At 37.1% G+C, this 15513-nt stretch overlaps 1 long non-coding RNA gene across 1 annotated transcript in view; it reads right to left on the bottom strand.

The window, feature by feature from the left end:
• Positions 1-12380, bottom strand: part of LOC122445225 — a 33124-nt gene extending 20744 nt beyond the window's left edge. The window contains exon 1 of the long non-coding RNA XR_006270483.1: positions 11402-12380. This is a non-coding gene — a long non-coding RNA (uncharacterized LOC122445225). The remainder of the gene's footprint in view (positions 1-11401) is intronic.
• Positions 12381-15513: the final 3133 nt, after the last annotated feature.

Below are 15513 nucleotides of genomic sequence, written 5' to 3'. Positions count from 1 at the left end.
AATAATTTTTAAGGCAGTATTTGAAAAGTAATTACACAAAAATAAGTGGGAAAAAGTCTACAATTTGTGGTCTCTTCAAACTATAATCACCCAGTGCCATGTGTCTAATTTTTACTCTATAATTGGCTCCTACTTGGCTCGGTGGATTTCTAAAGATTTTCAAACAATCACGATTATTTTTAAAAATCATGAGTACCATGAATTATAAATACTTATATTATGTCTGCTTTTATTTTATAAAGCTGTTAACTACTTTAATACATGAGAGAGTTGGGGAGGGCTCTGTTTTATAATACTGGAAGAGACTTGGTGACCCATGGAAGCCCTGAGCACTATTTTCCACTTGGGAGCTGATGTGATTTTTGTCATTAGCCATCTCCTTCAAAAACTGGAGATTCTGAAAAGAGCAAATTCAGAGCTTTGCATAAATGAAAATTTCTTTCATGTGTTTTCAACCAACAGAATTTAATTAAACATGGTTCATATGCTTTGTACTTTTTTAAACCAAATCTTCAGCATTGTCTGTTGTAATTGACAGCTTTAGTCAATAAGATCAATGCTTTGGGTTGGGGAAGATATAGGTGTAGCATTTACTATCAAAATTGAGGGAGAGAGAAAGATAAAGATCAAAGTAATTTGAGTTTGAATTATTTTTCAATTAAGTCTGTAATTATAAAAAAATAAGTCTGTGCTTATATGTTTCAGTGTTTAAGTACAGACACAAGTTTCCTATAATCAAATTCATTTTTGAAATGTCATTTCTACAGAAGAGAAAATAAATGAATTTATTTCAGACTTCAGGATACCGGCTTCCCTGATAGCTCAGTTGGTAAAGAATCTGCCTGCAGTGCAGGAGACCCTGGTTCAATTACTGGGTTGGGAAGAGCCCCTGGAGAAGGGAAAGGTTACCTACTCCAGTATTCTGGCCTAGAGAATTCCATGGACTATACAGGACATGGGGTCACAAAGAATCGGACACAACTGAACGACTTGCGCTTTCACATTTCTCTAACAAGGTCTTTTTCTTTTCTTTCTTTTCCTATCAAGGTGTCCCAAGGTCAACCTGTGTGGAACGGATGGAATTTCCTTTTTTTTTTTTTCATTTATTTTTATTAGTTGGAGGCCAATTACTCTACAACACTGTAGTGGGTTTTGTCATATATTGACATGAATCAGCCATGGATTTACATGTATTCCCCATCCCGATCCCCCCTCCCACTTCCCTCTCTACCCGATTCCTCTGGGTCTTCCCAGTGCACCAGGCCCAAGCACTTGTCTCATGCATCCAACCTGGCCTGGTGATCTGTTTTACCCTAGATAATATACATGTTTTGATGCTGTTCTCTCGAAACATCCCACCCTTGCCTTCTCCCACAGAGTCCAAAAGTCTATTCTGTACATCTGTGTCTCTTTTTCTGTTATGCATATAGGGTTATCATTACCATCTTTCTAAATTCCATATATATGTGATAGTATGCTGTAATGTTCTTTATCTTTCTGGCTTACTTCACTCTGTATGATGGGCTCCAGTTTCATCCATCTCATTAGAACTGATTCAAATGAATTCTTTTTAACGGCTGAGTAATATTCCATGGTGTATATGTACCACAGCTTCCATATCCATTCGTCTGCTGATGGGCATCTAGGTTGCTTCCATGTCCTGGCTATTATAAACAGTGCTGCGATGAACATTGGGGTGCACGTGTCTCTTTCAGATCTGGTTTCCTCAGTGTGTATGCCCAGAAGTGGGATTGCTGGGTCATATGGCAGTTCTATTCCAGTTTTTTAAGGAATCTCCACACTGTTCTCCATAGTGGCTATACTAGTTTGCATTCCCACCAACAGTGTAAGAGGGTTCCCTTGTCTCCACACCCTTTCCAGCATTTATTGCTTGTAGACTTTTGGATAGCAGCCATCCTGACTGGCATGTAATGGTACCTCATTGTGGTTTTGATTTGCATTTCTCTGATAATGAACGACGTGGAGCATCTTTTCATGTGTTTGTTAGCCATCTGTATATCTTCTTTGGAGAAATGTCTGTTTAGTTCTTTGGCCAATTTTTTGATTGGGTCATTTATTTTTCTGGAATTGAGCTGCAGGAGTTGCTTGTCTATTTTTGAGATTAATCCTTTGTCTGTTGCTTCATTTGCTATTATTTTCTCCCAATCTGAGGGCTATCTTTTCACCTTGCTTATAGTTTCCTTTGTTGTGCAAAAGCTTTTAAGTTTCATTAGGTCCCATTTGTTTATTAAGATAATTTCCAATGATGAAACTTCAATGGTCCATCATTGAAAAATTTGCCTCTTGACCATGCCGCAATTTATTAGCTTCTGTCATTAGCTCTGAACCCATGGAGACTGATTTATTGTATGTTCTAATCTTTCCTGGTGGTTGGGTGGTGGTGAGGCATGTCTCATCTAACCCCCAGGGTGGTTGTTGTTGTTTAGTCACTCAGTCACGTCCGACTCTTTGTGACCCCATAGACTGCAACACACCAGGATTCGGTGTTCTTCAGCATCTACCAGGGTGGTAACATCACCTTTATACTGAAGATTCCCACATTCACCTTTTTTAGAGAAAGCCCTTCTCTGAAACTTAGGCTTATACATCTAACTGCTTTAAAGACACCTCAAATTCAATATATCCAAATAAGCTCATTGCCTCCCCCTGAATACAAACATGCTTTTGTTTTTTGATAATACTACTGAGAACAACTATCCACTAAATTGCTCAAGACATAAATCTAGTTTCGAGGATGGGCTCCAATCTCTCTTCTTCTCCTTCTATCCTATCAATTATGTATTTATGTTTTATTCATCATCCCTACATGATATAGTTTCTCAAATTTTCTCCATTCTCACATTCAAAGACACCATGATATGCTTCTAGGATCATTGCCAGATCCTCTTACTTGGCTCTGCTACTCCATTTTTTTAAACTCCCCTACAAATAATTCATTTTTGTAAGCAGATTGACCTTTAAATCATGTAATACTGACCATGCTCAGTTGCTAAAACATGTCAGTAGTTCCCCATGTTCTTATGTAAACTCCAAAACCTACATGGCTTACATGGCCAATGTGACTGTCCCTACCATCTATCTCAAGGATACAAGGCCATGGACAAATGTTTGAAGAAAACAATGCAGTAGTTTTTTCACTTAGAATCACTGTCTCAATTACAAATTTATTTCAACTAATAAACCTTGGTGAATTTTGATTAAACTATTATATTGTTTTAATGAGCTTTTACTGTGTACATCTTAGCTATAGTCTGACAGGTCCAGGGATTATTGCAACTGTACATGGCTTCACAAAGACCATGGCACAATTCCTCTTTCAGGAACAGAGGTCCCCAAAGGAGAAAGTGATAGCACATGCTATTATTAAATATGAGAAGTTTAGTATTAAAGTATACTTTAATATACTGTTTCCATTAGTATGCTGCTTTCATTAGTATTTTTCCATTAGATACTTCCATTAGTATCTTTTTTAATTCATTTATGGCTGTGCTGGGTCTTTGCTGTTGCACAGGCTTTTCTCTAGTTGTGTAGAGCAGGGGCTACTCTGTAGATGCAGTGCACAAGCCTCTTTCTCATTGTGGTGGCTTCTATTGTTGCAGAGCACAGGTTCTAGGGTGCACAAACTTAAGCAGTTTTGACTCCCAGGCTCTAGAGCACAGGCTCAATAGTTGTGGTGCACAGACTTAGCTGCACACCGGCATGTGGGATCTTCCCGGATTAGGGATCAAACCCATGTCTTCTGCATTGGCAGGCAGATTCTTATCCACTGAGCCACTAGGGAGGCCCCCATTAGTATTTTTATTCTTTACCTTATCTCATACTCCTCTTCCTTTCTTCAGAAGTTGACAGAAGATAATTAGGACCACTCAATTGCCTTCTACGTAAAAACAAAAAACAAAAAAATCACACACACACACACACACACACACACACACACAAAGTAACCTCCCCCTGTGTCTTAGTCCATTTGGCTGCTATAACAAAACACTATTGACTGAGTGGCTTATAAACAACAAAAAATTTATTTCTCACAGTTCTGGAGGCTGCAAAGTTCAAGATCAGAGTACCAACAGATTTGGCTAGCTTTCTGATGCAAGCACTTTCTAAAACAGCTTGTGTCTCTGATCATAGATGATTAGCTTCTGAAAAATAGTTCCAAATTAAAACTGAGATTTGTTAAAATAGATTTAAAGAGGTTTTGTAGGAAAAATGCCATATTGATTATCCAAAGAAAATACTATCTTTTCTTGTGTACTTTAATCCTGAGAGTCTAAAACTCTATATATTTTGTCCCATAATGCATGGAGACATAACTTTATTGGAATCCAAGAATCTCCATAATCTTTAAAAATTCCTTTTTTTTTCCCCAAAACAAAAATTATTTTTATCCAGTGGCCAGTAGTCTAGGGGTGATGTGGTGATACACCCAGGGAAGTTTGAGAAATTGAATATTTCCATTCTCTAGTGGAATGGAGATATAGTGGATGGAGACGAGAAATTTTCATAGCTTTTGGGCAGTCAAAGTTGACTTCTGCCCATAAATTGACATTCTAAATGACTTGATGAAACAAATAAGGCACCCAGACTTACTATCTAAAAATGAAATTCTTCTGCACAAATATGGAGTGTGTTAGCCTTTTGTACTGCAGCTTTTCATGAGTTTTAACCCTTGCTTTAAAAAACAAAAAAAAAGCAGATGAACTTTGTAAATTGCTTAAATAAAAGTAAACCAGTGTTTACACTTGGAGTGCTTTGTTAGTGTCCATAAAATGTTTTTTCTTTAGAGAGTACAGTTGACCTCTCAACAACACAAGCCAGATGGTGGTCAGATGCCAGATATATCCAGACTTGACCCCAAATATGACTTTGCTGTTTCTGTGGCTAAACTCGAATTACTGCTTTCTATGCTTTATTTAACCTAGGCTTTAAGCTTGCAAGTAATGGTAATCTGTGCTCTCAAACTGCGTGAATGGGAGTCCCCAGGACTGTCTGCGTGGCACGGACTATAAGCACATGGGGCTGATAAGTTCCCAGTGGACAAATAGTGGTGAACTACGGCCTTAATTGGAATTGTATTATAATGTGATAGAACATATAATGATTTATTTCAAAAAATTGATTCTTGATCAAAGTTCAGGACATCTGTGAATGTAAATCCCTCTACTTATGATCTTTTAGGAAATGGCAATCCACTTGAGTATTCTTGTCTGGGGAATTCCATGGACAGGCTACAACCTATGGGGTCGCAAAGAGTTGGATGCAACTGAGCTACTAACACTTTCACTTTAAAAGTCCATATGCAGGTAGATTGACAATTCAATTACCCACTCTAGAATTATTTTTCTTAGTAATGAATTTGAGATCCTAAACTGATTTATAAATCAACATCCAAAAAAAAAAAAAAGGAAAGTTAACATCCATATGTTACCTTCAAGATGTCAAATTCCTCATTGTCTACAGTGATATTGTCTTTCTTTTCTCTTTAAATGAATATAGCTTCTCCTTGAACTTTTTTAGTATAAACTTATTTACAGAAAAATGTAAAACAGAAATAGAAAATTTTGCAAAATAAAATAGAAAATATAAAAATGTAAAATTTTGAATTATGTCCATTTTGACCATTACAGATAGGAAACAATTAGTATTTGTCAAACAAAGACAATGAGGTTACATACATAGAGCTTGTTATTGTATTATATTCCTAAATTCTAAAAATTATTGTTAACTGAGAGAGGCAGGAGATGTAAAAACATCATTGTAATTCAGTAACACTCTTCTAAAGAACTGGGTTTTATCTCAGTACAAGTACACAAATACACAATTATAAGAAATAATACAAGTACACAGCCTGGATTTTCATCCTAATACCAGATTCTAAGAGTATTTTCGAACTACTCTTACACTAATAGGCTACGGTTTGAAAAATGAAGCCATAAAACACTATTACTTGAATGAAATTTCAGAAAAATATCCAAATATACAATACTTTGCTTTACATCTGAGTGTTTCTTTAAAGCTTCATATTTTCCCCTCAAAATCTCTCTCAACCAGATGTCTATTTGTGAACAAGGCTCTCAGCTTAACAGGTGTTTCATTGTTGTTCAGTCGTTAAGTGATTTATTGTTGTTCAGTCGCTAAGTCAAATCGGACTTTTTGCGACCCCATGGACTGCAGAATGCCAGGCTGCCCTGTCCTTCACTCTCTCTCAGAGTATGCTCAAACTCATGTCCACTTAGTTAGTCATGCCATCAAACTATCTCATCCTCTTTTGCTCCCTTCTCCTGCCACACTAAATCTTTCCCAACATCAGAGTCTTTTCCAATAAGTCGGCTCTTCGCATCAGGTGGCCAAAGTATTGGAGCTTCAGTTTCAGCATCAGTCCTTCCAAAGAATATTCAGAGTTCATTTCCTTTAGAATTGACTGGTTTCATCTCCTTGCTGTCCAAAGGACTCTCAAGAATCTCCTCCAGCACCACAATTCAAAAGCATCTCAGCCTTCTTTGTGACCCAACTCTTACATCAGTACATAACTACTGGAAAAACCATAGCTTTGACTAGACAGACCTTTTTCCAGTGATGTCTCTGCTTTTTAATATGCTATCTAGTTTTCTCACAGCTTTTCTTCCAAGGTGCAATTGTCTTTTAATTACATGGCTGCAGTCACAATCTGCAGTGATTGTGGAGCCCAAGAAAATAAAGTCTGTCACTGCTTCCACTTTTCCCCCATCTATTTGCCATGAAGTGATGGGACCAGATGCCATCATCTTAGTTTTTTGAATGCTAAATTTTAAGCCAGCTTTTTCACTCTCCTCTTTCACTTTCATCAAGAGGTTCTTTAGTTCCTCCTAGCTTTCTGCCATTAGAGTGGTATCATCTGCATAGCTGAGGTTGCTGATATTCCTCCGGTAATCTCGATTCTAGCTTGTGAGTCGTCCAGCGTAGCATTTCACATGATGTACTCTACATATCAGTTAAACAAGCAGGGTGACAATATATAGTCTTGACATATTCCTTTCCTAATTTGGAATCAGTCTGTTGTTCCATGTCCAGTTCTTATTGTTGCTTTTTGACCTACATGTAGGTTTCTCAGGAGGTAGGTAAGGTGGTCTGGTATTCCCATCTCTTTAAGAATTTTCCACAGTTTGTTATGATCCATGTAGTCAATGAAGCAGAAGTTTTTCTCAAATTCCCTTGCTTTCTCTATGAGCCAACAAATGTTCATAATATGATCTCTGGTTCCTGTTTTTTGTAAATCCAGCTTGTACATCTGGAAGTTCTCACTTCACATACTGTTGTATACAAGCTTGAAGGATTTTGGGCATTACCTTGCTAGCATGTGAAATCAATGCAATTGTACAGTAGTTTGAATATTCTTTGCCTTGCCCTTCTTTGGGACTGAAATGAAAAGTGACTATTTTCCATCCTGCGGCCACTGCTGAGTTTTTCAAATTTGCTGACATAGTGAGTGCAGCACTTCAACAGCATCATCTTTTAGGATTTTAGATAATCAGCTTGAGTTTCATTACCTTCACTACCTTCGTTCGCAGTAATGCTTCGTTAAGGCCCACGTGACTTCACACTCCAATATCTCTAGCTCTAGGTGAGTGATCACACCACCGTGGTTATCCAGGTCATTAAGACCTTTTTTGTAGCGTTCTTCTGTGTAATCTTGCCACCTCTTCTTGTTATCCAGGCAAGAACTCCCCAGGCAATAATACTGGAGTGGGTTGCCGTTCCCTTCTCCAAGGGATCTTTCTGACTCAGGGATTGAACCTGGGTCTCCCTCATTGCAGAAAATTTCTTTACAGTCTGAACCACCAGGGAAGCCCATAACAGGTGATTAAAAGGGGTAATAAAGGCTTTGCTAAAGTTTAAAACACTCTTATTCATTTTAAAGATTCCAGAGAAGAGTTTTCTAGAATGCGCTTACAATATATAGTTCTGCACTTGTTTATATTTAAGAGACCCTTAGCAAAGAAAGGGCTTCCCTGGTGGCTCAGCTGGTAAAGAATCCAGCTACAATGTGGGAGACCTGGGTTTGATGCCTGGGTATTCTGTATTCTGGCCTAGAGAATTCCATGGACTGTACAGTCCATGGAGTCACAAAGAGTCAGGCATGACTGAATGACTTTCACTTCACTTCACTTCACTTCACTTAGCAAAGAAAACAGCTCACAAAGGAGTACCTAAATCTATTCCTTTATCTCTTGGGAGTTCAAAATGTACATTAACCTCTCAGAGGCTTCAAGAAGTCCTGCCATGGGGAAACTGGTTTGGCTTTAACATGGGAGTCTCATATTTTCAAACACCAATACTTATTAATGTGGCACTGTATATTGGGGGAATTGCCAGGAACAATAAAGTTGAAGGGTTTTTAAACTTCAAAACTTTAAAAATTGTTTTTAAACTATGTAGCAATGTTCAAAGCTCATTATATCACCATGATTACAATCATAAAGTACTTTCCAGTTTACAGAGCACTTTCATAAGCACCATCTCACTTTATTCCTAAAAAATATCTTAGGAACTAGAAAAGGCAATTATTATTAACACTCACTTTGAAGATGAAACAACTAAAGTTTACAAAACTTAAGTGAGGGTTCAAGTTCCTGTGAAGATGAATAAGCAGTTCCACTCTGCCTCTCCAGCTGAACACTACAAAAAGCCCTTGGCAGAATGTGTGGAGTGACCACACAAGAACTCTAAGTAAATTGTAGCAGGTGGCTTGGGAAGAAAAGCAGAACACAAAGTACAAGCAATCAGTGGAAAGTTTCCTTGCTCTATTCTTTTTTTCTTGCGTATTTCCTTGTATTTGAGTCAGTAGGAGTCCCAGTGTACCAGGTATGGAGAAAGAGCATTTCAAGAGAAATTAATCTTCTTTTGTTTTTAGGGTTGGGAAGTGTAGCCTCTAGAAGACAGAAAAAGTGGGGGAAATTCCCTAAAGTTTCCTTCTTTCTCTCTCAGCTTTGCTGGAAGCTTCCAGCAAGCCCCACTCCTGAAGATTCAACCCTGTGGTAGTGATGGCAGTGGAAGCTAGGTGGGTACCTGAAGAAAGGAGAATCCTGCTCTCCAACCAGAGAACCCATGTGGTCCAAAGATCATGAAGGAAAATCTCCATTTATTGTCTCTGTTCTCCCACCACTTGCATCTAGAAGCAGAAGCAAGCTCAGGACCCACATGCAGGTCAAAAAGACCAATAGAGGACCAAAAAGGGGAGATTTTGGGAGGGAGACTGTCTGGGGAATCACTATAGAGAAGATAGAGCTCAATAAAAGGACCTCAAAATATTTTATTTGAATCCTTTGACTTATCCCTGAACGGAGCAGTATATAGGACCCTAAACAGTAAACCAGTAGCTTTGAGAATGGAAATATGAGGTAGACTACCCTCAGACTTCAGATTGGCCCCCAGGAGGCACACATGCAATAGAGAACTGAATAACATTGCAAGATTTTGAGACGTATACTGACATTTGAATCACGGTCCACATAATGCATATTAGAAACTGCAGCCAGCACCTAACTAAGCTAATTGCTTGCTAAAACAAAACAGTGACAACAACAAAAAAGCATTCTCTGTAGGATCTAATCAAGACCCAGATGCTTATAGCCTAATATCAAAATATTCAGCATTCAGTCCCAAATTTTTCAATACATAAAAAAATCAGAAATGTCTGACAAATTACCAAGGGAAAGGAAATCAACAGACATTAACCTAATATGAATAAGGTGTTGAATTAGCTGGCAAAGACTTTAGAGAAACTATTATGAAATGCTCAAAGAAGTAACAATAAACATTCTTAAAACAAATGCAAAGACAAATTTCATCAGAGAAATAGAAGCTATAAAAAAGAGCCAAATGGAAATTTTCAAACTGAAAAATACAATCACCAAATAAAAGAAAATTTACTAGCTGAGCTCAAAAGTAGAATGAAGACAAGAGAAGGAGTTAATGAACTTGGATGTAGATCAGTAAAAATTATTTAATTTGATAGTTGGAGAATTGAAAGGAATTGAAATAAAACATGAACAGAGTATGAAGAACATGAAGAAAATATCAGAAAGCCTAACACGTGTGTTTTGGGGGTTTCAGAAAGAAAAGAGAAAAAATTATTGCACAGAAAACATATATATTTTAAGAAATAATGCCTAAAAACTTTTCAACTTTGCTAAAGGTATAAACTTGCAGATTCAAGAAGTTCAGCAAATCCCTAATGCATAAACTCAAAGAATTCTATGTTGATACATATCACAATCAAAGTGATGAAATCAGAGATAAGGAAAATAAAGCTTCACATATAGGAGAATAACTATTCAAATGACTAGATTTATCATCAAAAAGAAGGCAGGGGAACAACAAGTATAGTGCTTACAGTGCTACTGCACTATAAGAAAATAACTTTCAACCTATAATTCAGTAAAAATGACTTAAATTCACAATTTAAAAGGAAATAAGTATATTCTCAAATGAATAAAAACTAAGAGAATTTATCACCAGAAAGCCTGCTATACAAGCATTGTAAAAGAGTATTACAAGTATCGTAAAACTTTTCAGGTGAAAGGGAAAAGATACTAGAGAGAAATATGGACTTTGGGGAATAAAAGAAGAGCAACACAAATAGTAAACATTGATAAATAAACAGAGTATTTTTCCTTGAAGTTATTTAAAATGGTTCTTTAAGTTTTTAAATGGTTGAAAGTAATTATTCAGTGAACATAGACTTAATAAATATCACAACTAAATCATAAAGGAAGATACAGTGGTAAGGTTTCTACAGTTGAGTAGAAATGGTAAAATATTCATTCTAAGTAGACTATGAAAACTTAAGTATGTGTATTTACTACTTAGAGTAACCATTAGAAAAATATACAAAAAGACATATTTAAATCAATTTATAAAATTAAAGGTAATAGTTACAATATTCAAATAACCCCAAAGAAGGCACAGGCAGTGGAATGAAAAATAGAGGAGACAAAAGAAAACAAAAAATAGAATGGTAGACCTCTCTAAACATATCAATATTTAATTTAAAGACAAATGATTTACACTCACTAGTTAAAAGACAGATCTGTTAGACTGGGAAGAGGGTAACAAATATATATGGTCTATAAGAATTCCACTTTAAATATAATGATATTGGTAGATTAGAAAGGAAAAGGATGGTAGTAATATAATCACTAGTCAGACGAAAACTAGAATATAGTATTATCAGACAAAATAAACCTCAGAGCCAAGAAACTTAGCAGAAATATAGAGGGGTATTGCTAATGATAAAAGAGTCAATATGTTAATAAGACATAACAATGCTAAATATATAACTAACAACAGAGTTTCAAAATACTTAAAGCAAAAATGGGTAGACATGACAAGAAAAACATACCAATTCTTATTAGATTTCAGCACTCCTTTCTCAGGAATCCTAAGGATACAGAAGAACAGAACAACCCATCAGACAAATGGACAAATTGACATTTATGGAACAGGTCACTCAACAACAGCAGAATACTCATTCTTTTCATGTGCACATAGAACATTCACCTTGATAGACCACATCATGTATCATAGTAGAAACATTAACTAGTTTAAAGGAATGGTAATTATACAATCATGTTCTCTGATCATAAATTTATCATATGATTCAGAAATCACACTCAGCTATTTATTCTAAAGAGATATAAACTTATGGTTATACAAAATATGTACATGAATGCTTATAGACATTTTATTCATAATCATCTAACACTAAAACTAACTTAAACGTCCTTCAATAAGCCAATGGATTTAAAAGTAACCATTCTTCTATTAATGGGTTACTATTGCAAATATTATTAACTACTATTAGTATACTACTGCATACAATAAAAAGGAACATGCGACATTACCGATGAATCTCAGAGACATTATGCTGAGTGAAAGAAGTCAATGGCCAAAGGTTACGTGTTATATGAGTCCAGAAATATGAAAACCTAAAAGAAAGCAAATGTATTTGGAAGAAGAATAGATTAGTTGATGCCAGCAATCCGGAATAAGGGGAGGTTTTAACTATTATATACTGAAAATCAAGATCAAGTGAGCTTTTGTCCTTCTGCTCCACGGGAGGTTTCTGTCCTCCCTGAGCTCACCTTAGGAAACCTGCGTTACCTTTGACAGGTGTACCACCCCAGTCAAATTCCCCACCTGGCACTGTCCCCACAGTGTGTTGCTCCATAAGCAAGACACTCAGGGCTCAACACCCGCCTCACAGGGTCAGTGAAAAAATGATCTTAGACAGATGGGAATATCAGACCATCTTACCTGCCTCCTGATAAACCTGTATGCAGGTCAAGAATCAACAGTTAAAACTGGACAAGGAACAATGGGCTGGTTCCAAACTGGGAAAGGCGTACGTCAAGACTGTATATTGTCACCATGCTTATTTAGCTTATATGCATGAGAAATGCCATCCTGGGTGAAGCACAAGCTAAAATCAAGATTGCTGGGAGAAATATCAATAATCTCAGAGATGGAGATGACACCACCCTTATGGCAGAAAGTGAAGAGAAACTAAAGCACCACTTGATGAAAGTGAAAGAGGAGAATGCAAAAGCTGGCTTAAAACTCAACATTCAGAAAACTAAGATCATGGCATCCAGTCCCATCAATTCATGGCAAATAGATAGGGAAACAATGGAAACAGTGACAGTCTTTATTTTCTTGAGCTCCTAAATCACTGAAGATAGTGACTGCAGCCATGAAATTAAAAGACGCTTACTCCTTGGAAGAAAAGCTATGACCAACCTAGACAGCATATTAAAAAGCAGAGGCATTACTTTGCCGACAAAGTTTGTCTAATCAAAGCTATGGTTTTTCCAGTAGTCATGTATGAATGTGAGAGTTGGACCATAAAGAAAGCTGAGTGTCAAAGAATTGAATTGTGGTGTTGGAGAAGACTCTTGAGAGGCCCTTGGATTGCAAGGAGATCCAACCAGTCAATCCTACAGGAAATCAGCCTTGAATATTCATTGGAAGGACTGATGCTAAAACTGAGGCTCCAAAATTTTGGTCACCTGATGTGAAGAGCTGACTCGCTGGAAAAGACCCTGATGCTGGGAAAGATTAAAGGCAGGAGGAGTAGGGGATAAAGAGAATGAGCTGGTTGGATGGCATTACCAACTCAATGGACATGAGTTTGAGCAAGCTCTAGAAGTTGGTAATGGACAGGGAAGCCTGGCATTCTGCAGTTCATGGGGTCACAAAGAGTCGGACATGACTGAGTGACTGAACTGATCTGAACTGAAAAATTACAAAGGTTTTAACTATTACAAAAGAGTTCAACTAATACAAACGAGTAAAAGAAAAACATTGTTTGATGTAATGCTCTATTCCATATCCTGATTATGGTGATTGTTACAAGAATTTATACCATTGTTAAATCTTACAGAACTGAACATCAAGAAAAAGGAAAGTTTAAAAATAACCTTAAGTGACTTGCTGGAGATTATGTGGCAGTTATGTGATGAATCAGAAGAAAAGGCAGATTAGGTACGTTTGCCCTGGGCCTTCAAATACTTATTGAAAGAAATGAATTGATAAGTGAAACAACAACTACTTGCATAGGTCACAATAGTTATTTGGTAATACAGTTGACACTTGAACAACACTGGTGTGAACTCCATGGGTTCACTTATTCATGGATATTTTTTCAACAGGTACTAGAGTAGAACTCAATTGGTGGTTGGTTGAACCTGTGGATGTAGAATAGATGATAAACAGTGAGGCCTAGTAGTCTCACCCAGCATATTTTCCCAGTGGCAAAGTTGGAAGGGAAAGTGGAAACATAAAAGGACTCTTGGAACTGGCACTTCACCACTTCCATATTATTCTTTTGCTAAAGAAAGTCATATTGCTTTACCTAAACTGAAGGATAAAGAAATATACTTGGAACCTTTAGGAAGAGAAATATGGCAGAGAGTGTAGAAGCAGGAAGGATAGTTGAAAGGAATGAAGTGTTATCTAAAACACTAAAAATTATTATCACAATTTTAAAAATTAATGTATAGTTGACCCCTTGAACAAAGCAGGAATTAGGGGCACCAGCCTCATGAGGTCAAAAATGCTAGTAAGACTTTTTTTTTTCCTTCATTTATTTTTATTAGTTGGAGTCTAATTACTTTACAATATTGTAGTGGTTTTTGCCATTATTGACATGAATCAGCCATGGATTTACATGTGTTCCGCATCCCGATCCCCCCTCCCACCAACCTCCCCATCCCATCCCTCTGGGTCTTCCCAGTGCACCAGCCCTGAGCACTTGTCTCATGCATCCAACCTGGGCTGGTGGTCTGTTTCACCCTTGATAGTATACATGTTTCAATGCTATTCTCTCAGAACATCCCACCCTCGCCTTCTCCCACAGAGTTCAAAAGTCTGTTCTATACATCTGTGTCTCTTTTTCTGTTTTGCATATAGGGGTATCGTTACCATCTTTTTAAATTCCATATATATGTGTTAATATACTGTATTGGTCTTTATCTTTCTGGCTTACTTCACTCTGTATAATGGGCTCCAGTTTCATCCATCTCATTAGAACTGATTCAAATGAATTCTCTTTAACGGCTGAGTAATATTCCATTATGTATATGCACCATAGCTTCCTTATCCATTCATCTGCTGATGGGCATCTAGGTTGCTTCTATGTCCTGGCAATTATAAACAGTGCTGCAATGAACACTGGGGTGCACGTGTCTCTTTCAGATCTGGTTTCCTCAGTGTGTATGCCCAGGAGTGGGATTGCTAGGTCATATGGCAGTTCTATTTCCAGTTTTTTTAAGAAATCTCCACACTGTTTTCCATAGTGGCTGTACTAGTTTGCATTCCCACCAACAGTGTAAGAGGGTTCCCTTTTCTCCACACCCTCTCCAGCATTTATTGCTTGTAGACTTTTGGATAGCAGCCATCCTGACTGGCATGTAATGGTACCTCATTGTGGTTTTGATTTGCATTTCTCTGATAATGAGTGATGTTGAGCATCTTTTCATGTGTTTGTTAGCCATCTGTATGTCTTCTTTGGAGAAATGTCTGTTTATATCTTTGGCCCATTTTTTGATTGGGTCATTTATTTTTCTGGAATTGATCTGCAGGAGTTGCTTGTATATTTTTGAGATTAATCCTTTGTCTGTTTCTTCATTTGCTATTATTTTCTCCCATTCTGAAGGCTGTCTTTTCACCTTGCTTATAGGTTCCTTTGTTGTGCAAAAGCTTTTAAGTTTAATTAGGTCCCATTTGTTTATTTTTGCTTTTATTTCCAATATTCTGGGAGGTGGGTCATAGAGGATCCTGCTGTGATTTATGTCAGAGAGTGTTTTTCCTATGTTCTCCTCTAGGAGTTTTATAGTTTCTGGTCTTACATTTAGATCTTTAATCCATTTTCAGTTTATTTTTGTGTATGGTGTTAGAAAGTGTTCTAGTTTCATTCTTTTACAAGTGGTTGACCAGTTTTCCCAGCACCACTTG

This window comes from Cervus canadensis, chromosome 7 (genome assembly GCF_019320065.1).
Source record: "Cervus canadensis isolate Bull #8, Minnesota chromosome 7, ASM1932006v1, whole genome shotgun sequence".
Classification (NCBI taxonomy): Eukaryota; Metazoa; Chordata; class Mammalia; order Artiodactyla; family Cervidae; genus Cervus; species Cervus canadensis.
Note: the sequence above shows the minus strand (reverse complement) of the source record. Positions and strands in the feature narration are given on the sequence as shown.